Source organism: Lissotriton helveticus, chromosome 2_1 (genome assembly GCF_964261635.1).
Source record: "Lissotriton helveticus chromosome 2_1, aLisHel1.1, whole genome shotgun sequence".
In the NCBI taxonomy this organism is placed as follows: domain Eukaryota; kingdom Metazoa; phylum Chordata; class Amphibia; order Caudata; family Salamandridae; genus Lissotriton; species Lissotriton helveticus.
In genome coordinates, this window is record NC_136059.1 from 1,440,773,328 (window position 1) to 1,440,799,580 (window position 26,253).

The 26,253-nt window shown below is 47.1% G+C and overlaps 1 long non-coding RNA gene across 1 annotated transcript in view; it reads left to right on the forward strand.

The window, feature by feature from the left end:
• The window catches only part of LOC144819790 (uncharacterized), a 347,845-nt gene extending 322,713 nt beyond the window's left edge, over nucleotides 1–25,132 (forward strand). Inside the window, exon 4 of the long non-coding RNA XR_013607568.1 lies at nucleotides 24,110–25,132. This is a non-coding gene — a long non-coding RNA (uncharacterized LOC144819790). The remainder of the gene's footprint in view (nucleotides 1–24,109) is intronic.
• The last annotated feature ends 1,121 nt before the right edge of the window (nucleotides 25,133–26,253 follow it).

Below are 26,253 nucleotides of genomic sequence, written 5' to 3' on the forward strand. Positions count from 1 at the left end.
CTCCATAATATTTACAACAAGGGGTGGTGATGGACAGAGTCTCTGAATTAAGCAGAGTACTCTCACCCAGTCAAGAGATCAGGGCTAGATCCAACACCGTTTTTTAGCTCATTGCACCATCCCAGTTTCAGAACCTGGATGTATGCAAATTAGTCTGTCCCTGGCCCAGTGCATCATGGGAACAGGGCAGACCAGACTACAAAAGCCAATTCTTACACTGGGAAGGAAACAAGCTTCCGGGGACCGGTTTCTGCCATTTCAGGCGTCTTCGGCCCGGCTTGCTTGAATCCTGATGGTGCAATGAGCAAGGGACTCACATCTGAGTATACCCTTCCACGCTTAGGGTGGACAAAAATATTTACAACAAGGGGTGGTGATGGACAGAGTCTCTGAATTAAGCAGAGTACTCTCACCCAGTCAAGAGATCAGGGCTAGATCCAACACCGTTTTTTAGCTCATTGCACCATCCCAGTTTCAGAACCTGGCTGTATGCAAATTAGTCTGTCCCTGGCCCAGTGCATCATGGGAACAGGGCAGACCAGACTACAAAAGCCAATTCTTACACTGGGAAGGAAACAAGCTTCCGGGGACCGGTTTCTGCCATTTCAGGCGTCTTCGGCCCGGCTTGCTTGAATCCTGATGGTGCAATGAGCAAGGGACTCACATCTGAGTATACCCTTCCACACTTAGGGTGGACAAAAATATTTACAACAAGGGGTGGTGATGGACAGAGTCTCTGAATTAAGCAGAGTACTCTCACCCAGTCAAGAGATCAGGGCTAGATCCAACACCTTTTCTGTATCGTTTTTGGCCACTATAGGTGTGGCAGGGTATACTCAGACATGAGTCCCTTTCTCACTGCTCCATCAGGATTCAAGCAAGCCGGGCCGAAGAGGCTGAAATGCCAGAAACCGGTCCCCGGTAGCTTGTCTCCTTCCTGGTGAAGAATTGGCTTGGTAGTTTGGTCTGCCCTGTTCCCATGATGCACTGGGCCAGGGACAGTCTAATTTGCATATAGCCAGGTTCTGAGCTGGGATGGGGCAGTGAGATAAATAACGGTGATGGATCAAGCCCTGATCTTTGGACTGGGTAAGAGTGGTCTGCTTAATTCAGACACTCTGTTCATCACCACCCCCTTTTCTGTATCCCTTCCTCCATAAGCCGCTACGCTGTGGCACCACAGATTTAGTAGGCGTTGTTCCTGGGGAGCAGGATGTCCAGTAGACTGTAGGCCATAAGAATGATTAGAGGGCCCTGGAAAGCATCCAGTCTTTTAGGAATCTCCAATCGCAACATGGTGGTGGTTGGCATGATCCTAACAAGGGTAGATCTTGGTGTGGGCACCCGGGCAGCAGTTAACCAGTTAAAAGGGGGCTTTTGATCCTTGGGTAATGCTGAGGCACCGCTGTGCCAGCAGGTGATTGTCCCCTGGGCCTGCTGGGAGGGGAGCGGTGTGACCTCCCCTCTCTTATGGGAGTGCGCGCTAGCGCTTTGTCCTATATCTCTCCTGACCCTTCTATTTCCGTTCATGGAGCCTCTTCAGTGGCCCTCTGGGTGCTTCCACAGTGCCAGGGGTGGTGTCAGGCCCTCCCCTGGAAATGTTCTCAGCTTTACTCCAGGTAGTAGCCTGCCTCCTTGTATGCCCCGCCGGTATCCCTGGGCCTGCTCCGCAAAGGGACACCCGCACTCTCTTTCCGTCTGTCAGACACGATTGTCCTGCAGTGTTCAGGAGGCGCGTAGGTGATCCAGTCGTAACCCTCAGCTCCCTCCTCGCTACGGAGGGTCCCAGGTTTTCCCCCAGGTGCTCCCTCCGCTTCCCACCAGAGTGCACCACAGCCGAACTGCTCCGCTGGCCACTGTCTGGCCTGTGCGGCTAGGGGTCTTCTCATTTCTCTGCTTGCCGATTCTGCGCTTCTGGGGTCAAAGGGCAGCGACGCAATCCAGATGCCGCCTGACGGAATCTCAGCCCGACTTCTCTGGGAGGGGAGGGCGGGCCGGCATGCAGGGTGCGCCAGATCCCTAACTCTAAACTCCGGCCAGCGGGCGTGCACCGCGGCCATCTATGCGTAGGCCTCAGTGCTCTTGACACCGCCAATCCACCTCGCGGGACCGGAGCAGCGTTCACCGATTGCTGCCACAGCTCTGAAATTCCCCCACTAGTACAGCAGAGAAGCGGAGTGATCCGGTGACCTTCACCCTTGGATTGTGCCATTCTGGGCAGATGGGCCTGCGGCAGGGAGTGGAGAGACTCAAAGACATGTCTCACCTGTCCCACATCTTGGCGACGCCCCCTCAAAATTATGCCTTTTGGGTTTAAAAATGCACCTTCCACATTCCAGATGTTGGTGAACAGAGTACCTTTAGGTTTGAAAGACTTTAGTGAGGCATATCTAGATTATGTTGCTGTATGTAGTTCCACCTGGGATGCTCACCTTGCACTTTGTCACACACAGGGTGGCACATTCAGTCCACCTCAGGGAAGTGCATCACACCCTTCAACAAGCAGTGCTGACTATCAAGGCAAGCATTTGCCAGATAGGGCAGGGGTCTGTAGTGTATTTGAGCTACCAAGTGGGTAGAAGCCTTGTATAACCACTACAGCCCACAATCCAGACAATTCTGGCCTGGGAATCTCATAAAACACAAACCTAAGTCAGAGCCTTTCTTGGCCTGACTGAGTACTATAGAAAAGTTGTCAAAGGATATGGCACCAAAGTGACACATTTTGACAGAATTAACCTCCAAAAAGTAGCCATGGAAAGTAATCTGGATGACCAATGTCAAAAAACCTTTGACACCCTTAAGGAAGCTTTATGCTGGGTACGTGTCCTGAAGGTACCTGACTTTAGCAAGGAGTTTGTTGTCCAAACTGATGATTCAGAATATGGGACTGGGGCAGTCCTATCACAACTGAATGACCAGGGCCAAGATCACCGAGTTTCCAATATCAGCAGGCAACTCCTCCCCAGAGAGCAACGTGGAAGTGCCATATAGAGGGAATCCTTGGCTGTAGTTTGGTTCCTGAAAAATCTGAGAAAGATTCTGCCTGTTTGGGACTGGCTTCAGAGTTCAAACTTACCACAGACATCTGACATGACTAGTGCTGATTAAAGGAGAGAACCCAGACTCTTAAAATTGTGCATTTCGCTACAGCATATGGACTTTACAGTGAAACATAGATCTGTGACTGACCATGCTAATGCAGCTGTCCTCTCCAGGTTCTTCCACTTAGATGATTAGAACCACCAGGACAAGGGTTAGTTACTTATCACTTTTCATCTGGAGGGGGAAATACCACTTTCTGCATGTTTACCCCCAAATGTTTGGACAGATGCTGCTGGTTTTTTTTACTCTGAGAGCACCCTAAGGCCTGCTAACCAGACTTCAGTGCTAGTGTTCTAACCCCTTACAAAGTGTATGTCAAATTGGCTTACCCCCATTGGCAGAGACTAACTTACTCATAAGGTCCCTAGTATATGGTATCTAGGGCAGTTAAGGGCAGTGTCCACCCAGGGCTGTAGCACTGAATGTGCCATCCTGTGTGTGACAAAGTGTAAAATGGCTCCCACCCTGCCCATACACACTGGAAGGGCAGTGTTAAAACTGCTAGTTTGACTTTGCCATTAAGACCAATTGCAAAGCCCCCACCTCCCTTAACAGTGTATGTAAGTCTCCCCTAAGGAAGGCCTATAGATCCCTAAGTCAAGGAGCTGTATATTATTAAGTAGGACATCATCACCTTTATTTCAGTTCGAAATGCAGTAAACAAACAATATACACCCATAAAAAATACAAATAAGACCACAGTTCATTATAGTGCATACGTTTCATTTTGAGATAATGATTCATTCAAAAACATCTTCAATTTTAATGAGTATTCAGGCAACCTCTGATAGTAGAGGACAATGACCTCAGTGTGAGTCTTAAAGATAGGCTCAAAACTGGGCCCACTATGGCCTCCAGGCAGGTGTTATGAATCAAGTAATAAAAACACACAGAACATGCAAATAAGACCACAGTTCATTGAAGTGAATGCTTTTGAAATCATGATTCATTCATTTAAAGCATCTTCAATTTCAATGAGCCTCCATGCTATTTCTAAGACCAGAGGACAATGACCTCAGTGTGAGTCTAAAAAATAGGCACAAAAAGGGGACAACTATGCCCTCCTGGCACGTGTTATGAACTCAAGCAAATTGGGAAATGCTTCTCTTATTTTCCTAGCTTAACTAAAATTAAATACCCCATACATAAAAACATAAATAAAAACAGATAAAACCTTTATAACATCACAAGATATGGCCTGTTAACATACATTCTCGCTAATATGTCTTGTTCGAATATGCCTGGTTGAATTTAAGGACTTCGAAACTGAATACTCAATATTGCCCCCATTGTCTGACCTGCAGATTCTAAATGTCTGGCATCAGTCTGCAAGCCTGAATAACCGACAGAGGAAGTAACCCAATGGGCCCGCTGCTTTGCATAAGAACTGCAGAAAAATAATAAATGTTCATCAAATTCCACAGTATTACAACCCAAGGGGCATGAAGTAGAAGCAGAACATTTTTGACCATGAAAAGGAAGATAATTGCAAACCTCCAGTAGGACGTGTATTTTATATATGTGCCCTCACAGCAACACTTCCAAATTGTCGTTTCGGTATGAGAGAGTTTAGTAGCACCATTGGCTAACACATAGTTACCGCTGATCACTCAGTCCGGCTAACTTCTGAATGGGACTACTGAAATGGGTACTTTAAGGTACCAAATAATTGTGGCATTAAACCTGACTTGATGCCCAAGTCGAATTTAAGGTTACTATTATAGAAATGTAACTTTTATAAATTTGCCACTCTGTCACCCAGTTTTTCCAGGGGCTTCACACGCTCTTTGGCCACCAGACAGCTTTTAATATTTATTATTATAATTATTATTAAAATTTGTATTGCGCAACAAATCATCCCCAGAGGGATCTCTCTGCGCCCTGGCTGCACACTCCCTGTCACTTACAATACTATGGTCATTAAAACAACCATGTTTTAAGCTGTTTCTTAAAATGCCCCAATGTTGTGCAGGCTTGACTCTCACCGGGTAGTCTATTCCAGTGGAAGGGAGCCAAATGAGAAAAAGCATGTCCACCCATTTAGTTTTTATTGATTTTACAAAGGCATAGCTATTTCCGGTTGCTCGATCTAAGTTGGAGACTAGAAACATAGGAAATTAACTTCTTCCCTAGGTATGCCGGGCCCGTCCCTTGCACTGCTTTAAATACTAAAGACAGGAGCTTAAACACTGCTCTCTTCCTGATGGGAAACCAGTGCAATTTTTGCAGGAGAGGTAGAGACGGGGTACGAGCCGGTTTGTTAACAGCCAGCTGCGCTGCAGTGTTTTGCACAACTTGCACCCTAGATGAAAGGTCCTCCCTCACTCCTACTAGTAGTACATTACCATAATCCAATCTACTAACTAGTTGTGCCTGTATTAAGGTCTTTCTGGCCTCAAGGGGATCCACGGAAAGATCTTCCTCAACATCAGCATAATTCCAAAGCATGTGCCCGAGAGTGTCTTCACGTGATCTTCCAGAGAAAGTTTATTGTCGATCATGATTCCCAGGTTCGTTGCCTGCTTTGTTGGAATGGGTGCTTCCCCCAGTTCCGTAGGCCACCAGTCCGCCGACCATAGCTCCTCAGCCTTCCTAAACAGGAGAATCTCCATTTTGTTGGAGCTTTCTGACCTCTTGGGCAGTACTGAGACTGACTTGCATGCTTAGGAGTAAAAGCAGCCTGCTACAGGGTGAGGTGTTGCTTCCCCTTCGCAGGACGTCACTCAGGGTGTTAGCTCAAAAGGCGAACATCAATCAGTCAATCAATCAATCAGTCATATTATTTGTAAAGCGCACTACATACCTGTGAGGGTCTCAAGGCGCCGGGGGGGGGGGGTTTGGGAGATGCTACTGTTCGAAGAGCCAGGTCTTAAGGAGTCTCCTGAAGGTTAAGAGGTCTTCGGTTTGTCGTAGGTGAATAGGGAGGGTGTTCCACGTCTTGGCGGCGAGGTGGGAGAATGCTCTGCCACCGGTGGTCACTCTTCGGATGCGGGAGACGATGGCAAGGGCGTGGTCTGCGGAGCTGGCGGGCGGGGGTGTAGAGGCCGAGTAGTCTGTTGAGGTACGCTGGTCCGGTGTCGTGGAGGGCCTTGTGTGCGTGGGTGAGGATTTGAAGGTTATCCTCTTGTTGATGGGGAGCCAGTGCAGGTCTTTCAGGTGGGGTGTGATGTGGCTGCGGCGGGGGATGTCGAGGATCAGGGGTGTGGAGGCGTTCTGGATGCGTTGGAGTCGTGTCAGGAGTTTGGCCGGGGCTCCTCCATAGAGTGCATTTCGGTAGCCCAGTCTACTGCTGACGAGGGCCTGGGAGTCGTCCCAGGCAGAGGGGGTAGACCCGAAGATGAGGACCGCTGTCTTGTCCGAGTTCAGCTTCAGTCGGCTGTTCCTCATCCAGTCGGCGACAGCCTTCATTCCTTCGTGGAGGTTGGCTTTGGCGGTGTGGGGGTCCTTGGTGAGCGAGAGGTTCAGCTGGGTGTCGTTGGTGTAGGAGATGATGTTTAGGTCGTGCTGTCTGGCGACGTGGGCGAGTGGTGCCATGTAGACGTTGAACAGCGTTGGGCTGAGAGATGAGCCTTGGGGTACGCCGCAGATATTCTCAGTGGCTTTTGAGCGGAAGGGGGAGGCGGACAGTCTGGGTTCTCCCGCAGAGGAAGGAGGTGGTCCAAACCAGGGCCTTCTCTTGGATTCCGGCGTCGTGGAGGCGTGCTCTTAGTGTGCAGTGGCAGATTGTGTCGAAAGCGGGTGACAGGTCCAGGAGGATGAGGGCCGCGGTTTCTCCATTGTCGAGCATGATCCTGATGTCGTCTGTGGCGGCAACGAGGCAGTTTCGGTGCTGTGGTTGCTGCGGAACCCGGACTGGGATGGGTCCAGGATGTTGTTCTCTTCAAGAAACCTGGTTAGTTGTTTGTTGACGGCCTTTTCGATGACCTTCGCCGGGAACGGGAGCAGTGAGATGGGTCGGAAGTTCTTGAGGTCCTTGGCGTCCACCTTGGGTTTCTTTAGTAGGGCGTTGATCTCTGCGTGCTTCCAGCTCCCCGGGAAGGTCGCTGCCTTCGAAGGAGATGTTGATGGTTTTCTGGAGGTGGGGTGCGATGGTGCTTCTGGCTTTGTTGAAGATGTGGTGTGGGCAGGGGTCTTCCGGGGATCCGGAGTGGACGGTGTTCATGATCTTGATGGTGTCGTCATCGTTGATGTTGGTCCAGGCGAGCAGGTGGTTAGTGCGGGTGGTGGTCGTGGGAGCGGGGGTGTCGGATGTTGCCGAGGTGGTGACGGTGTCAAAGCTGTTGTGGATGTCTTCGATCTTGCGATGGAAGAAGGTGGCCAGCGAGTCGCACAGGTCTTGTGATGGTGGGATGCTGTTGGTGTTGGAGCTAGGGTTGGAGAGTTCCTTCACGATGCTGAAGAGCTCTTTGCTGTTGTGTGCGTTGTTGTTTAGGCGGTCTCTGAAGGTGGTCCTTTTGGCGGATCTGATGAGTTGGTGGTGTTGGTGGGTGGCGTTACTGTGGGCTGTGTAGATTTCCGGTGTTTTTTCGCGGGTTCAGTTTTTCTCTAGTTTACGGCAGGCTCGCTTGGAGGCCTTGAGGTCTTCGGTGAACCAGCTGGCTCTCTTGCTGGTGTGGGTGTTGGTGGGCTTCTTGAGCAGGGCGAGGGTGTTGGCGCAGTCGTTGATCCATTGTCTGAGGCTGCGGGCTGCGGCATCGGGGTCGGTCGGGTCTGCGGGTGGGCTCTGGGTGAGGGCGGTGGTTAGCTGGTCCTCGTGATCTTGCCCCAGCTGGGGCGAGGCATCTGCTGGGTGCGGTGGTGTATGGTGGGTTTCCAGAAGGTGAAGTGGATGCAGCCGTGGCCGGTCCAGTGGAGTTCGGTGGTGCGGTCGTAGAAGACGTGGGTGCTCGCAGAGAAGATGGGGTCAAGCGTGTGGTCGGCGGAGTGTGTTGGTGCTGTGATGCGTTGTCTGAGTCTGAGGTTGCCGAGGTTATCGTTCAGGGTGGAGGAGATGGTGTCGTTGTTGTTCTCGAGGTGGAAGTTCAGGTCCCTGAGGAGGATGTAGTCCATAGAGGCGAGGGCGTGTGTGCTGATGAGGTCGGTGATGGAGTAGCTGAACTGCGGTCAGGGTCCGGGGGGTCTGTAGATGAGGGTGCCTCTGAGGGTGGTTTTGGGGTCGGTGAGGATCTGGAAGTGCAGGTGTTCAACGGAGCTGAGGGTGTCATCGGTGTTTGTCGAGACTTTGAGAGTGTTCCTGTGGACAATGGCGATTCCTCCTCCTGTCCTGTTGGTGCGGTCCTTGCGGGTGATCTTGTAGCCTTCCGGGATGGTTATGGCGATGTCAGGTGTCCAGGAGGGGGTCAGCCAGGTTTCCGTCAGGAAGGCGACGTCTGGGGCGTTGGTGTCGTGAAGGTCCCAGAGTTCGACGCCATGTTTGCGGGTGGAGCGGGTGTTGAGCAGGATGCATCCGAGGAAGTTGGGTTCTTCTGAGGGTGGGTTGGCAGTCCGGATGCTGGTGAAGTTGAAATTCCAGCAGGAGAAGGGTCCTTGGGTGCGTTTCGGGATGGCCAGGCAGCAGGTGCGTAATCGTCCGGTGTTGAGTGCGTGAAGGGTGCTGGAGCCGTAGCCGAGGCGGGCATCATGGCATTTGTGGGGGCCAGGGGTCCTGGCGCTGGGCGCAGTCTAGGCGAGGACAGGCGCAGACGGGCCTGCGCTGCGCGCACCCGCTGCACGTGCCCGCAGCACGCAACCGCTGCGCGGCCTCCATATAAAGGGTTAAGGGAGGGAGGAGCAGCTGGGAGGTGGGAGCGGGGCGGCGAATGGGTGCTAAGGGGGTGGGGCCGCAGGGGAAGGCAGCGGCGGGAAAAGAAACGGCGGGAGCGGGCATGGCGGGTCACAGGACAATGGGGGAGAAAAAAACGCAGAATGAAAGAAGTTACAACAATGGCACAGGAGGGGAAGCAATCACAGCGGAGGTAAAATAGCAGCGGTGGCGCAGAGGAGAAGCAGTGAGCGTAGTGGGGAGCGGCCTACCCTGAACCAGGGTCAAGGGTCGCTCAAACACCAAAGTCGAAGCCTCCTTTGGTGGGCAAATGGCAATCACACTCTTGAGGGGCTGCCCTTTGTTCAGGTAGACAGGCTGGCAACAGGAACAGAGAGGGGAGACTAGTGCCCAAACCGAACTTTCCGTGGGCGTGTAGTCCACAGGTAGCCACACCTCTAGGGTAGGTTACTAAGCATCCAAGGAAGGGTTCAGACACACATAGCTGAAAAGTCATCACAGGCCACAGGGCAGGAGGGGAAAGTGTCTCCCTACCTGCACAAAACAATCCTGCCTGGAAAGCAGGCACCAGTGCACAATGGTACTCAATGAGCACTGATTGCTACCTTGGGCCTGCATTGGCACTAGGTAGCGTTCAGTGCTCCAGCCCTGGAAAGAGCAGGAATGCATCATATTTTAGTAGATGTCACGCAGCACAGCAAGTTGTCTTGTTGCTTAGCATGACTTTTTGTTTTGTAAATCTGCCTGTAACTAATTGCAAGATATGAACTGAACAGGCAGTGAATTATTTCTGTTCAAGGATAATAGTCCAATGTTTATTTCAGTTCAAATTGGGCATCAGAAAAGAAACGCCTCAAAATAGGGTCGTGTAATTGAAATGCTTTGACATAAATGGGTAAGAGCATGAGAATCTGTATTTGAAGTAACTTTGATGAAAACAACTTCTTCTGTCTATTAGAGAGCTTAAAAAGACAAAACTCACTGAAAGATGTAAAATGAGCCCCAACTACTTCGAGACCAAATTGCAATGTCCTCTCAGAAAGTGCATGTAAGATGCAGAAATTCATTGATAGATGTGGAATGTACAAGAATTGAACTTTTGGGTGCAAGTCTAAAGGCCTTATTACAAGTTTGTCGGTCCGTGAACCACCCTATTGGCGGGGGTGGTCCAAATGCTGCGAGCACAGCGGTTCAACTGCCGTATTATAAAATGGGCAGATTGTGTTTCCGAAGACTGCTGCTTAAAAGGCGACACCGCCAGTACACCGCCAGGGTCGGGGAAAGGCAGCTGCCATAGGGCAATACTGATGAGCTCCACTGCCGTCTGTGTTAGGTGATGGCTTTCTGACGAGCCCACTGTGGCAGTCCTGCTGCAGACTTCGAGTCGGCGTAAACATTTGGTGTGCATACTCATCCTTCTCCTTATCTTCCAGGCAGGGTTCAAAGTGGATCCCTTTCTCCAGGTCCCCCTTCACAGCAGCATCTTCACCCCGAAGAATGCGACCCTGTTTGCGGCCATTTACAGGTGAGTCCTTTTTGTACCATATGCCCGTTGCCTCAACAGGCCACATATGGGCCGTGCTCCGGCAATGGGTAGGTGATGATTTTCCACATGTATCATGCATATGTGTTCCTTCAACACAAGTGCAGTCATAATGTACACACCGGCATCGAAGATATGGAAAACCATTGCCTACCACCATAGCCACGCCGCGAGCCCCAAGGTCAACTTGTAATACAGCGGTCTAAAGAACGCCAGCGTTGTGGGCTACTGACATCCACGGTTTTTGCGTGGTCAGACCGCCAAATCCATAAAAGCCCCTAAATGTCTTATCGTTATTTAAAATCAAAATGACTAACAGGAGTATTATGAGTTTGACGGTGTGGGACCACCCCGTACCATCAAACCCATTTTTGAACCGCCTGCCAGATTAGGAGTTTTCTCCAGTTTGGCGGGCCGTTTTTGGTGTTCCCATGGTGGTACCTAAGAAATAGACACCATAATGGGAATGTCAAAATCTGTGCCTGCATAGCATGGACTGCTGCAGTCCATGCACGCAGGTACAGGTGTGCATGCATACAGGGGGGCACATGTTGTGCCCCCCTGTGTGCACCCACCTAGTGTGAGGCACCAGGAGCCCCCTTAGGACCCTCCTCTCACACTTTTCATGGCGGTGAGGAAACTCCTAATATGCTTGGTGGGGCAAGCATATTGCGGCCTCAAGACCGCTGAGCTTTATGGTGGGGAGGTGCCCGGTTTTATTAGGGGTCCAGTGATATCTGATGAAATGCTGGGCCTTGCCAAATGATTTGTTGTAGGCAGCACGAAGTGAAATATGGACATGTCATCATGACTCTGCTTTCTCTTTGTACTAAAAGTATGTTAACGATTTACTTTACAACCAAGAATGTTTTGTCTGGAGCCCAAAATTGTGTATAAGAAGAGAAGCCTGACTTTGTAAAAGTGTGCAGTCTCCTGAGAATATACCCGTATTGTACTTCTAGGACACTTGTTACCTTGGTTGCAGCCAATAAACTAATCTTTGACTTCACCTAGAAGACTCTGAGTTTCTGTAGGTCTGGATCAGGAAGAACCCGAGGTCTCTGGGTGTTGATTCCCTGGCACCGCTGGGTTACCGGTTCTGTGCCGGTTCTTAAAAACCCAGTACCTCAGTTGGCGCCCAACGTGGGGCGATTCCAGTGGTACCAGTCAGCCTGAAGATCGTGAGGAGCTTCGTGTGGAAATTCCGGAGGACGGCCAACCACCTCATCGACCCCTGCATGTCGACGTGGTCCGAAGGTCTTTGCTGCGAGGTTCCCCGCTTCCCGACGGCTACAAGGACTGCTGCCCTGGCTATCGCCCTGATTCGGACCCTTGACGTTTGGTAGAGCGAAACACTAAGACGAGTCTTCTGGTGACGTCATCGATATTTCAGTTAAGTATAAGTGGAGCGTCTCCCAGTCCTTAGTTGGACTTAGTTTTGGTTATCTTTGGGATACAAAGTTTTGTGTTGGTACTTGCAAGCACCAAAACCGAAGGACTCGTGTATTCACGAGAAATATCGTAATTCATAATCCTTTGAAGTTTGGAACTAGACTAGAGAGCGAAGATGCCTAGTCTTAGACTTGGGAATTTGTTTTGTCTTGGTGGTAATAATAGGGACTCCCGATTGGAGGACTCATGTCCGGTTCCTCCAGTTGGAACTCCGACTTACGAACTATATGTAAAACATGGGGTAGGCCCCATCACCTACAACGTATGGATTAAATACACCAGGAAAGATGGTGTACTAAAATGGCCCCAATATGGTAGCTTTGATTCTGAAATCTTAGACAACCTTGAAGTTAAACTCTTCAAAAAGAAAGCCCGGCCGGCGATGTTTGACTCTTTCCGCTTATGGCGTAAAGAAGCCAAACAAAAAGAAATTAAATTAGCTAAGAAAAATAAGAGAGAAGGGGGACTTTCAGTAATGCAAGCTGCTGTGCAGTTTAAAGATAATGAAGAAGAGCAGATGAATGAGCAGTTGCACAGGCAACGTAAACTGGCAATAGATAAGTGTTATCCAGTTTTGCCGTCTCTTCAGCAAGAGGCAGCAAAAGAGCGTGAAAAAGACCCACTAATGTCGTATTTGCTAAATTCACCACCCCCTATGCGCAGAATGCCGCAGCACCCCCGCAACCTCTAGTTGCGCAAACTACGCCTCCTGCTCCTCCACAGCACCCACCAGCTGTTCCTCAGCTGGCTCCTACTTCTTCGGTGCAGCCTCCTTCAGGCCCACCGACCACCTCTGTTTCACCTGTATTTTCTACAATTTTGCCTTTTGTACTTTTTACGTCTCCTAATGCTCCCTCTACGATTTTGCCTAGTGCCCCCTCTATTTCCCCTGATACCTCTTCTGCTATCTCTGCCCCTGCCTTATCTCACCCCGTTTTTCCATCTGTTTGTCCTTCAGTTTCACCTTCCATTCGGCAGAAAATGGCCAGCACTGTTACTAACCTAAATAAATTCGTGCACAATCTGCTTCCAGAATTGTGTAAAAAATTAAAAGATTCAGAAAGTTCTTGGGCAGTCTCATCTTCAGCCCAGATATTGGCTACTGCACAATATTACAAAAATAGAGACAAAGATGAGTAAGATAAAGTAGAAAAGAAAACTAGAGAACTAAAAACGAAGGTTTTGCTACAGCAAGCCTATCCGCCACGTGGTGGTGGTAATCAAAATAATAATGGTCAGAATCACTACCAGAATACTTTTCAGCAGCCTCAACAGTATCAGAGAGACTCGCAAAGATTCGAGTATACTCAACCCCGTGTACCTGTAGGCCCCAACCAGTGTTTATATTGCAAACAAGAGGGTCATTACAAGTATAATTGTCCTATTCTATTACAACGTGCAAATGGAGTTTCGGGTGTTAGAGGTCGTGGCAGTCAGCAAGCACCTAGAGGTAGAGGGCGTGGAAACAACCCTCAGGACACACGTCCCCTTCCACCACAAAACTCTATGAACAGGTTTGATCAGCAAAATAACGTATCTGATAGGACAGCTCAATACTACGTTGATGATTATTACACAGAAAATGAGCAGTGGGAGAATAATGATTGCTAGGACAGCCGTAGACAAAGAGAGGGAGTTGTTTCAGTTCCAGTAGATCAGAGTGGACCTTACGTTGAGGTGATTACATCAGGTGTGTCAGAACCTTTTCTGTTGGATACTGGTGCTACAAAGAGTTCTATTATGCACTCCAAACTCCCTGGCGCACCTTTGTCTGGCGAAATGAACGTTTCTGTAGGTTTTTCTGGCGCCCCAGTTAGAAATCCGATTTCTGACCCTTTATCTCTTTCTGTTGGTCCTTGTGAATTCGAAGCACCCCTTATTCTGACAACAGGTTGTGGTGAAAATTTGCTAGGATTGGATTTGTTAAAAAGATTGTATGCGACTTTGTACTGTTCTCCTTCAAGAGTACAACTTACTTTAGGTAAGAAAGTGGTTTCTTCCATGTATTTGTCGAGAGATGCACTTCCAGCAGAATTGTCATTTCTCCCGGATATTCTTTGGGCTACTGGCCCTAATGATGTAGGTCTTTTAGAAATTCCACCATATGTTGTAACATTGAAGTCCAATGTCAAAATGCCACAAATTCCCCAATACAAAATATCTAATGAGGGTGAAAAAGCTTTGCTAGCGATTGTTTACGAATTGATTGAAAAGGATGTGATTGAAGAAACACGAGGCAATGTTTGCAATAGTCCTGTTCTGCCTGTTTTAAAACGAACTGACCCTTCTCAGCCACCTGTGTACAGATTCGTGATTGATCTTCGAGAAGTAAATAAGATAGTTGTGCCACAATTCCCAGTTGTCCCCGACATTACCACATTATTGACTATGATTCCAGCTTCTGCTTCATGGTTTTCGGTGATTGACCTAAAGAATGCTTTCTTCAGCATCCCAATTGCTGAGGAGAGCAGGGACATTTTTTCCTTCAGTTTAGGAGGTCGAAGCTTCCGCTTTAAACGCACTCCTCAAGGCTACTGTGAAAGCCCCTCAATATACAGTCAAGCTCTGAAAACACAGCTTGACACGATTGTTTTGCCTAAAGGTGCCACTCTTGTACAGTATGTGGACGATTTGCTCATTGCTGCAGACACTGAGAAAATTTGTAAAAAGGCCACATTGACAGTATTGCGTCATCTGTGTGATCTGCATCACAAGGTGTCACTTTCCAAGCTTCAATATTGCCGACAAGAAGTGACCTACTTAGGTCACCTCTTATCGAAGGAGGGAAGGAAACTGACCCCAGAAAGAATTCAGGCAATAGCGAAATTGAGTGTGCCAAGAACATAGAGAGAAGTACGTGCTTTCTTGGGCATTACATCGTACTGTAGACAGTGGATTCCAAATTTTTCGTTAGTGGCCAAACCCTTGGTGGCACTAACGTGTAAAAATACACCCAACCCCATTCCTTGGTCTGAAGAGTGTCAGAAAAGTTTTCTCGAATTACGCACAGCATTATGTTCGGCTCCTGTGTTAGGTACCCCCAACTACAGTAAGCCGTTCACATTGTATGTCCACGAGAAGGAGGGCTGTGCGTTGTCTGTGTTGACTCAGTTATTCGGAGGTCGACAGCGGCCATGCGCCTATTTTTCGTCAACTTTGGATCCGGTAGCACAAGCATTGCCAAGTTGTTTAAGGGCCACAGCAGCAGCAGCTGTTTCTATTCGACAGTCTGCAGGTCTAGTAATGAATAATACACTAATCGTGATGGTCCCGCATGCAGTAGACACATTGTTAAGTAGGACCAGGACACAGCACTTAACTAGTGCTCGACTGTCCAGTTACGAATTAACGCTGCTAGCGAGCCATGTGCACATAAAAAGGTGCAGTACCCTAAATCTAGCCACGTTGTTACCAATTGCAGAGGAATGAGATGCTTTAGAACAGCACGATTGTTTCCTCACAACAGAGGAAGAGACAAAAGGGAGAGTGGATTTATTTGACACTCCTCTTGCTGAATGTGATGGTACGTTATGGGTGGATGGTTCATGCTTTAAGCTCCCAAATGGTAACGTGACTGTAGCATATGCTGTCACGACTTTGCACACAGTTGTTGAAACTGCACGAATACCACATGGTTCAGCTCAAGCCGCAGAATTAGTCGCACTCACGAGAGCATGTGTATTGTCCAAAGGAATGAAAGTGAATGTCTACACCGATAGTCAGTATGCGTTTGGAGTGGCTCACAGTTTTGGACGATTGTGGAGAGAACGTGGATTCCTGACTTCGCATGGAGCTAAGATTCAGCATGGTCAGTTGGTGAATGAGCTTCTTGAATCACTGACCTTGCCCCTGCAAATGGCGATTGTGAAATGTAGTGCTCACAAGAAGGTGACTGATGATGTTGGTCGTGGAAATGCGTTTGCTGATGAGACCGCTAAAGAAACGGCAAAGAATGTGATGAGCCGAATGTATGTTGCAGGCCCAGAAAGATGGACTGGTGATGTTGGAATATGTGAGGACACAATAGAAAGTGTGAAGTCCATCCAAGCTGAGGCCACAGAGAAAGAGTTGAGCACGTGGAGAGAGAGTACAGGGAGAATGGATGCAAATGGTTGTTGGATTGAATTGACAGAACATCAGAGATGGTTGTTACCCGATGCATATGTGCTTGCAGTGGTTACAATGGCTCATGGAATGGCTCATATCAGCATGAAAGGGATTTGCGAGTTGTTGGCCCCAGTGTGGAAGAATTCAGGGATTCCCAAGTGTGCAAAGAATGTTGTCAAGAATTGCATGGTATGTCTGAAGCACAATCCTGGTAGGGGAACCCCAACTCCAGCTGGTCATTTTGCACCTCCTACGTATCCGTTCGAGGTTTTGCAGCTAGATTTCATACACATGGAGAGGTGCAACAACTTAAAATACGTGCTCGTGGTTGTTTGTGCTTTCTCAAGATGGGTAGAAGCCTATCCCCTAAAAGACAATACTGCCTTGTCCACAGCGAAAGCCCTTGTGAAAGAGTACTTCCCCAGGTTCGGAATGCCTAGAATGGTCTGGTCTGACAACGGAAGTGAATTTGTGGGTCGTGTGATGAAAAGAGTGTGTGAAGGGCTAGGCATTAGGCAGAAGTTCCACGCTGCAAATCACCCCCAATCAGCTGGATTAGTAGAATGTTACAATGGCACGCTAAAACTTAAATTGGCCAAAATCCAAGCGAGCACAGGTCTTAAATGGCCTGACGCTCTACCCTTAGCACTCCTATCCACCAGAATGACTGTGCATTCGCGAGTGAAACTCAGCCCTTACGAAATTGTCTTTGGCCGGCCAGCCAACATATGGGGAGTGCCTAGGCCCACGAAGTTCAGCGAGCTGCAACACCCTATTTTTCTTGATTACTTGTATGAATTGACGGCTAAATTGCGTGTTTTGCATCAACAGGTCCACAACACCCTGCCTCCGGTCTCTGAGACTCCAGGTCACTCAATTGTCCCTGGATCCTGGATTCTCGTGAAAAACTTTCAAAGGACAAAGAACGACCAGCCCAGGTGGACCGGGCCGCACCTCGTCCTTCTTTCCACGGGGTCAGCTGTTCGAGTGGAGGGGAAGGCCAACTGGATCCACAGGGTCCACTGCAAAAGAATCCCTTCACCTCCGCCACATGACCAGTGGGTCCAGAAGGGTGTCACTGACTCAGAGCTTACAACTGTGCCACGTGTCATACCTGTCAGCGATGACCGTGTAAAAGGAACTAACCCTGAATGTGAAAGCGAGAACATTTTTCAAGAGACTGTGCCACCATCAGAACAATTGAACTCTTTGGAGCCTGAACTGCTGTTTCAGGACCAGACAGTACCAGGAAAAAGACGTTACAATTTGCGACCGAGAAAAACAGACTAATAAAAGTGATTCCTTTTTATGATTTGAGACCAAGACCTATGGACAAATAAAATATCCTTTTTTCCTCCCAAGTACTATTTTTGAAAGTACAGGTCTCCCATCTAGTAACTTGCTTATTTTTGTTTTTCGAACCGCCATCCGGGTTCCGCTGCTAGGGCCGCGGTTGATTAAAAGTCTTTTGGGTGCAGCTGACGACGTTAGGTCGGTAGTTCCGGTCAGTCCAAGGGAGTTGCCCTGGACTGACGGAAGCATCCTTTAGCAGAATCAACCTCCCACCGCGGGCAGCACTTTAGAGAGGATGGAGTTTCCTGATGTGGAGAGACCTGCCAAACCAATGAACTTTAGGCTGAGACTGTGTAACACGATGACAAAGAAAAGTTTTATAATATTGTGTATTTTTATGCTATCCAGCGTAATGATCTTTTTGATAAGTTATGTTTTATTCTCTTTTCATGTAACCTTTGCGCCCACTGCATCACCCATACCTCCTCCTACTGTTTCCTCTCATTCTTTCCACCCTCTGCCTGACCACGAATCCAATAGAAGGTTAGAATTCATTAATAACTCCTTCGTTTAGTTATTACACCAACACCAACTTGTAATGAACACAACTAACTGTTGGGTGTGTGGTCTCATGCCTCACACAACGGATAAAGGTATCCCCTATTTGGTCCTGCCATTTAGTCACAATGGTTCAGTATGGGCATATAGGACAATGTTCATATATGCACGAGAAATCCAACCCCTGCGTTCTGTAAAAGACAACCTCAAGACTAGCACCCTAGTCAAAGGTATAGTTGACATGATCAAGGAAGTAACTTCTTATGAAGATACTCCGGATGATGAGATACTTGCATATGTAGGTTGGAACGTGACCGGATATGGCACTACTTTAAGTGAGAAACAGCAAGCCAAAAGATCCTCCCCCATCTGGATCGTACCCCATCAAGGTCACCTGTGTCTGCAAGGTATTGGCAAGAATCCCAGAGCTCAGCTATGGAAGAGTATCTGTACAGAAACGTATGTTTTTGGATCTCAGACTTCCCCTGCGTTTTTAGCCGCTAAGGGTACTTATTTCATCTACCATGATCGAGCCTATACATGGTTGCCCCCTGACTTCTCGGGCTCATGTTTTGTTTCATTCCTGTTACCTCCCACCTACACAGCAGCGGCGGATTACCACCGGACAAGGGTAGTTAGAGGTGTCTTGAGTAAAGAAGACAATGCAGGTCAAGAATTTGGAGACTTTGCAAAGGGTTTTCTGCCGTTCTGGGGATCCATGGCTAACAGCAGAAACATAAGGCAATTAACAAGGGTAGTTGAGTCCACCGTGACTGAAACTGCTGGTGCCCTTAGTAACTTAACTGCTGAGCTCCAGTCGGATCGATGTTATACTTGCAGACCGAGGTGGAGTATGCAAATTGATCCAGTCTAGTTGTTGCATTTTCATCCCAGATAATGCTCCAACCGTGTACAGGGCCATCTCCAAACTACATAAGATTTCTGAATCTATTCATGTGGATAACGGAGATTGGTCGTTAATGGGATGGTTCTGGGAACTGATATCTGCCTGGGGATGGAAAATTCTGATGGTCATTGGGATGGTCTTAGCCATTCTTTTCCTGTTCTGTCTATGCATACAGTGTACTCCTGCAATATGTGGCCTCTGTGCTACATCATGTGTAAGGAAGCCTGTGTCAAAAGATGAACTAAGTACTAGAATGATGTTACAGCAACATCTCAATGACTTTAGGAATATAGACGTGGACTCAGACTAACATGAGGATAGATTAATTGCCTATGTAAGGGCAAAAGGAGGGATTGAGGTTCTGAAAATCTGGATTCGTATAATTATACTGGACTCGAGAAATAAAACTTCGTCGAAACATGACGAATTTGGTATCAAAAGACCGAGAATGACGAGTACATCATGTACATGTATTTTCGGCGTGTTCGAGTGACGATTTCACCTCGAAATCGTCATTTTTCCTTCTGAACCCTTGGCTCCCATTTATATGTTGCCCTTTACATAGGCCTTAATCCAGCTGAATTCGATTCCACAAGGACACATACTCCTTAATCGACTTTTCCATGACCTGTACAAGTTGGAACCATTGCCCCAGGCCGAACTCGTTAGGTCAGTTCCCCTCCCAGTGGCCGAGCAAGATAGCATCTAGGCTCAACAAACCATAAAACCATTTCAGCGCGCACACCTGCCATATCTCGCTCACATCTATCTCCACTCTTTTGCTTCACTTACTTTATGGTGGGGAGGTGCCCGTTTTTATTAGGGGTCCAGTGATATCTGATGAAATGTTGGGCCTTGCCAAATGATTTGTTGTAGGCAGCACGAAGTGAAATATGGACATGTCATCATGACTCTGCTTTCTCTTTGTACTAAAAGTATGTTAACGATTTACTTTACAACCAAGAATGTTTTGTCTGGAGCCCAAAATTGTGTATAAGAAGAGAAGCCTGACTTTGTAAAAGTGTGCAGTCTCCTGAGAATATACCCGTATTGTACTTCTAGGACACTTGTTACCTTGGTTGCAGCCAATAAACTAATCTTTGACTTCACCTAGAAGACTCTGAGTTTCTGTAGGTCTGGATCAGGAAGAACCCGAGGTCTCTGGGTGTTGATTCCCTGGCACCGCTGGGTTACCGGTTCTGTGCCGGTTCTTAAAAACCCAGTACCTCACCGCCGTGCCACTGCAAGGGATCTCTAAGTTGATGTGAAATGTTTTATCTTTCACCTATCATGAGGGATCAAAAATTACTATTTTCTGAGTGTTTATTGAGCTGAATAACTGACTTTGGTATATTTTCTGCAACTAACTCGTCTGAGATCATTTTGAAAACAATTGTATGGATACTTTTGCTTTGGACACTGCTTTGCATGTTTTGCATCACTAAAAAAGTAACACAATGAGCCTTGTGTGGCTTTCTAAGTCCTAATTGAGGATGTGCATTGTTTTACTATGGCCAGTGTCCATGCAACCAATAGCAACCCCTAGTAAATATTGTCCAGTGTTCGTTTAACTCCAAAACAAGTAAGAAATGCCTTAAAATAGGATGTTTTGAAACATGGAATATTTCCCCAAAAAGGATTCTTATTGTGAACCTCAAAGTAGCTACCATTTTCTGACCTGAAATTTACTACAATATGTACATTGAACCCAATTACAGTGAGACCAAAATCTCTTTTTCTCCCTGTGGGTGTATGTAAAGAAGTAGCAATTCTACTATTGATGTTAAATGTACAAGAATTGAACTTTCTTTTCAAGTGTAAAAGTCCAATGCTTGTTTAAATTCAAAATGAGTATGGCAAATTTACAATAAGTTGATTTGAAATGTCTTATCTTTCACCTACTGTAGTGGAACATAAGATACCAACTCTCAGTGAGTTCGGAGCTGAATAACTGAATTGAGCATGATTCTGGGAACTAACTAGGCTAATGTTTTTTTTGAAAGCCAATGATTTATAGACAGTTTGGACGCTGCCTTGCATGTTTTGTCTCAGTAAACACTCATGCTAAGCGGTGCAAATCTGCCCTTGTGTAGCTTTGTAAGTCCTATTTTTGGACTTGAGTTGCCTTGCTATGAGCTGCATGAACACAAATACAAAACATTGTCTTAGTAAATATGGTCCCGAGGAAGAGTCAAGGGAAGAAAAAATGACCAGATGTCCTACGGCATAAAAAATGAAGCAGGTACGTTTCAACTCAATCTGGTGTGTTCCCTGTATGTAAAGAGCAGAGAATGAGGATTAATGTATGGATTGGTTTATTGCTAAGAATTTACAATTCTGTGCAACTATCTCTGTAGTGTAATGACTTTTGCTACCTGTTTAACTCCCCCCATCCGCTATAATTCAATTTCAGTCCATACAGGATCATAGAGACAATCTATTTGACATAAGGACAGAGAACATAGACAGGTTTTGTAGTCCTACTTTGGATGTGTAACTATACAGGGCCTTATTACGATGTCGGTCAAATTGACCGTCTTACCAACTCGGTCACGGATACATTCTGATCAACTAGTCTGCGTGTCTGCGGATACATTCTGATCAACTAGTCTGCATGTCTCGGACCACCTTATTAGGACATATAGCAGGGAAAACTCGGTCTGTTGGAAACAAGTCCGAACCAACCACATCTGTTGAAATGGGAGATGTAGTTATAGCAAATACTCCCCTGCCCACCCATCCCAACCAGCCAACCTGGAACACTGCATCTGTTGAAAAAGGCTGTCCCATAGGGATTCCAATTATGAACATACATCAGTTGTCTCACCAAGCAGATTAGAATGCATCTGATGCGGCTGCAGAACCAATGCGGTTTGTGTGCCACATGGCAAGTGCAAAACTGAAAAACTCAGGCCTAACAACAACAAGCATAGGCAGCACCAAAAAAAAGTCAATTTAAATAGTAGACACACCCACCATACCTATATAAAGACAAAACAATTACCATGAGTCTTTGCCCACACAATACTGCAGAAAGAACAAGGGAGAACTTTCCACAGTCATTGCTGTCAGCCCTGCACACACTCACGCTCTGCATTCACATGACTACTTGCACGTATCACTTTTTTGTTTCAGATTACTTTCTTAGACACACCTTCTAATTCACCTTCATACTTACTCTCACCTTCACCCTCACCAACAACAAGAAGAAGCAGCCATGTTTCACTGATGATGAGTTTAGAATGCTTGTTGATGAAATCCTAAGAGTAGAGACACATTTATTCAGGACCCTAGTGACCCCCATCAGCCTGAAAAATATGATGTGGGATAGGATAGTCAACAAGGTGAATGCTGAAGCACCCGTCCTGCGCACAATGGATGATATTAGGAAGAGGTGGTACGATGTCAATAGGAGGGTAAAAAAACTGTCTGCCAGGGAACACCGGCTGCACAACGGACTGGCGGTGGCCCTCCTGTACCACCTGCACACTTTCCTTCCTGGGAGGAGAAGGTGACTGCCAACCTTCCGTCAGAAAGCTTGTTTGGAATACTAGAATGAATCGAGTCTGATAAATAGGAACTCCACATTTCGCACATGTTAGCAATGACACTCCTGCAGACATCTTTGTAATGGTTCCAGTTAGCAAATGTTTTTGATGTAAACAAACTAATAGTTAAAAACCATGTGATGTGAATGTAATATAGATAACCCACATACCTGCAATGAACATGAAAAGGCTCAAGTTATTGCCACTTCTTCTAAACTCACATGAAGGACCTGTGCTCCAAATACCAGTCAGCAGTGTCTGTCATCTTGCCAGTACATTTCCACTCACTATCAGGAAAGCAGAGTTCCAGGTAGGCTGGTTGGGATAGGTGGGAGGAAGAGTGTTTGAAATCACTACATCTCCCATCAAGTCCTGCCCTACACATACCTTGGAACTATGCTATCCTGGAAATATGCTATCCTGACAGTGAGTGGAAATGTACTGGCAAGATGGCTGACACTGGGGACTGGTGTTTGGAGTACAAGGCCTTGATGGGAGTTGTGGTCAAATCAAACACCAGTCTCCGGTTTCAGCCATCTTGCTAGTACAGTTCCACTCACTGTCAGGTAAGCATAGTTCCTGGTGGGCTGTTTGGGCTGGGTGGGAAGAGTGGGTGTATGACAGAGCCTGATGGGAGTTGGAGTAATAGCAAACACTCCTCCTGCGACCCATCTCAATCAGCTCATCTGGGCCCATGGCTACCTGACAGTGAGGGGAAGTGTACTAGTACGATGGCTGGCATTGGTGCCTGGTGTTTGGAGCACCAGGTCTTGATGGAAGTTGTGGTCAAGTCAGACACCAGGCAACATAGTCAGCCATCTTGCTAGTACATTTACACCCACTAACTGGAAAGCATAGTTCCAGGTGGGCTGGTTGGGGTGGGTGGTAATAGTGTGTGTAGGACAGGGCCTGATGGGAGATGTAGTGATATCAAACACTTCTCCTGCCACCCAGCACAACCAGACCGCCTGGAACTATGAGTACCTGGCAGGGAGTGGAAATGTACTGGCAAGATGGCTTAAACTGGGGACTGGTGTTTGGAGTACAAGGCCCTGTTGGTAGTTGTGGTCAAGTCAAACACCATGCACCAGTGTCAGCCATCGTTGGTACATTTCCACTCACTGTCAGGAAAGCAGAGTTCCAGGTGGGCTGAGTGGGAGGAGGAGTTTGTTAAGTTTCCCAAATAGCCTTGCAGCCCTCGAACCCCAGATTATTAGTTAGCTATAAAGTAGCAAAGAAAACATTGCGATCACATCTAACTATGGAGTCAAAATTCAAATCCACGAGCTGTGTATGCACAAAGCTAAGCAGTTACACGCTTGCCTCCATAGGGGCATTCAGTCGAGGATCATGAATTGAGAACAATTGGCACATAACTCACACTATGATTACAAAATCACTGGGAAAGAAACAGATTGTGAGTGTGTAGACATCCACACCTATGTGATGGATGATGCATGGACTATGTCCAGTACACAGGCCAGACAAACTCAAATATTAGGATCTAAAGAGTGTGTATGTCATTGACATTCTACAGATGTGGAGCACACTAATCCACCAGTATCATCAACAGAGTGTCAGGTACAAGTCAGTCAGTGGACATGTCAGTAGAAAATAATAGAACATGGCTATTTCTGCACATAGGTGGAGCTGATCACCAATACACATCTTGTAAATGTTGCATTGTTCATACCAAACATAGGCGACCATCATGGATAAAGGAGGCCAATCAATCATCCTAAACTGTTTTTTTTGTCCAGTGATTGACGTAATGGGTGCCATTTGATGTGCAGTGGACATTCAAATTTTTGACTGTGTCATTTTTGTACCCACAGGGTGAGTTTGAACAACGCTGTGCCCACTGATGATGATAGCCAGGCTCAGACTCCAGGCCAGAATGAGCTCCCTGGCGTTGAGGACAGTCCCTCATCCTCTGACGAGGAGCAAACAGGCCCATCAGGTTTGGGCCTGCAGACAGCGACAGCAGGATTCACAGTTACAAATACTGCCTCAGCTACCGACACTCAGCCGACCCCTAATCTGACAGACACAGCAGCCAATGCAAACAACGACACATCAACACAGAGCCCTCTGGAGTTGACCGGCGACAACAACACAGTCAATGAGGAAGGAGGCTCAAGGTTGGCTGCGCCACTGGAAACTGTGCATGCTCGTGGGGGTAGGGGTGGTGGCAGGGGTCATGTGGATCCACGCCATCGATCAGCTGGTGCTACCGATGTCCACCCAAACCTCTCCCGTGTGCTCAATGCTTATGAGGGATACCAGGGAGAAATGGGACAGGTTGTTCAACACCTTATGAACATCGAACAGCTCAGGCCTCCCAAGACCAAAGATTGACTAGTTTTAATGAAGAAATCAACCAGGTCACAGGGGTGCCCAGGGATATCAGTACCAGCCTCCGCCAGGGAGCTCGTCAGCAAAGTACCCCTCCCTCTGTGCCTACTCCATCTGTGCCAATACCATCGGCAAAAGCACAGGGAGGGACGTTGAGCCAGGCAGAGAGTCCCCAGTACCCCAGGAGCCTGCAGCTGTGGGTCCCCCACCCTAACTTAGGAAGGGGCGTCTGAGAAAAAATCTCGGCGAGTCGGACGGCAATGCACCACCCCAGGAAATAAAAAAAGGTGCCCTATTGTGTGCTGAGCGTTCACTTTGTTGACTATCTCAACAAACTGTTCCACATCTGACGGAGGTTCAACGTTGGAATTTGGACTTGAATAACTGTGGCTCGGCTCTTTAGGATTTCATCAGCAAACACTCTCAACTCTGATCAGCACTTTTGTTTGTTTTATGAGCACATCACCATTGTGTGACTTTACCTATGCACTATGTATGTCAAAATAAACCACTTTACACTAGCTATACTCGCTCATATTGTGACTTTGACTTCAAAATCTTGTAATCGCCTTCCTATCATAATGTTGAAAGTGTCACCAACATAGGTAAACAAGTACTTGGAAGTAGTAAACAAAGTGCCAGTAAGTAAATGAACTTTTCTCACAATATAATAGATATACGCAATCAGAGTATCAGACAGAATGTAGTCCACGATAAATATTGACAATAAGTCAATTGTCTACACAACTATCACTATTTGCAGGCCCAATCAACAATCATTGTTAACCAAGTAGTCCATCATGGTCAAACTTAGATTAGAACTTGTTTGGATGTGTGATATCAAACAAGGCACACCTCAATGGAAACACATTTTTATTGGCCAGATACAACCTGGTGCTTGAACACAAACTGTAATTACATCACATAGTATTGAAAGGCAATAATAACAAAAACATTAGACTATTATGTCTGAAGGAAGTTTGTGCCATAGAGCTCAGCAATATTTACACATTGGTGTCTGTAACAGCATCATATGTCTGGTGAGGTCACAACTCTGCACGTCCACTCTGTAGATTACATGGCAAAGTACCCTGGGAAAAAAGCATAAAGAACAGAGTTTAGCAATCATAAATAATGTATCACAAGTCAGAAAAGTTTGATGCCTCAGCCACAACAATGGCATTGTTAACACTAGCGACGCTTCAATGAAACACTGTAAATGTAAATTTGACATTTCAATAACCAGTCTCCAAAAATACTTCAGGACACTTTTTTTTACATCCACCAGATAAACAATTCTAAAACAAGTTAAACCTGATAGAGCCTCCTTCTTGCCCCCTGTTCATACTTATGACAGAAAACCAATTCTCAGTGAAGCTACATGAAAACAATTGTGACAGAGAGAATTTCTTATTTTATCTGAACTGTTCTTTGGAATACCTTCATTACTGATCAGATCAAGATCATCTCCTAGCTCCTACCCCTTTTCCTATGCACTCGAACCTGCCTAATGATACTTCTCTCACACCAGGACGGTCCGCACTACCAATTTCAGGATCACGTTCACTGTCCTCAAAACGATAATGACTATAGAACTCTCCGGACCAGTAACCTGTGATCTTAA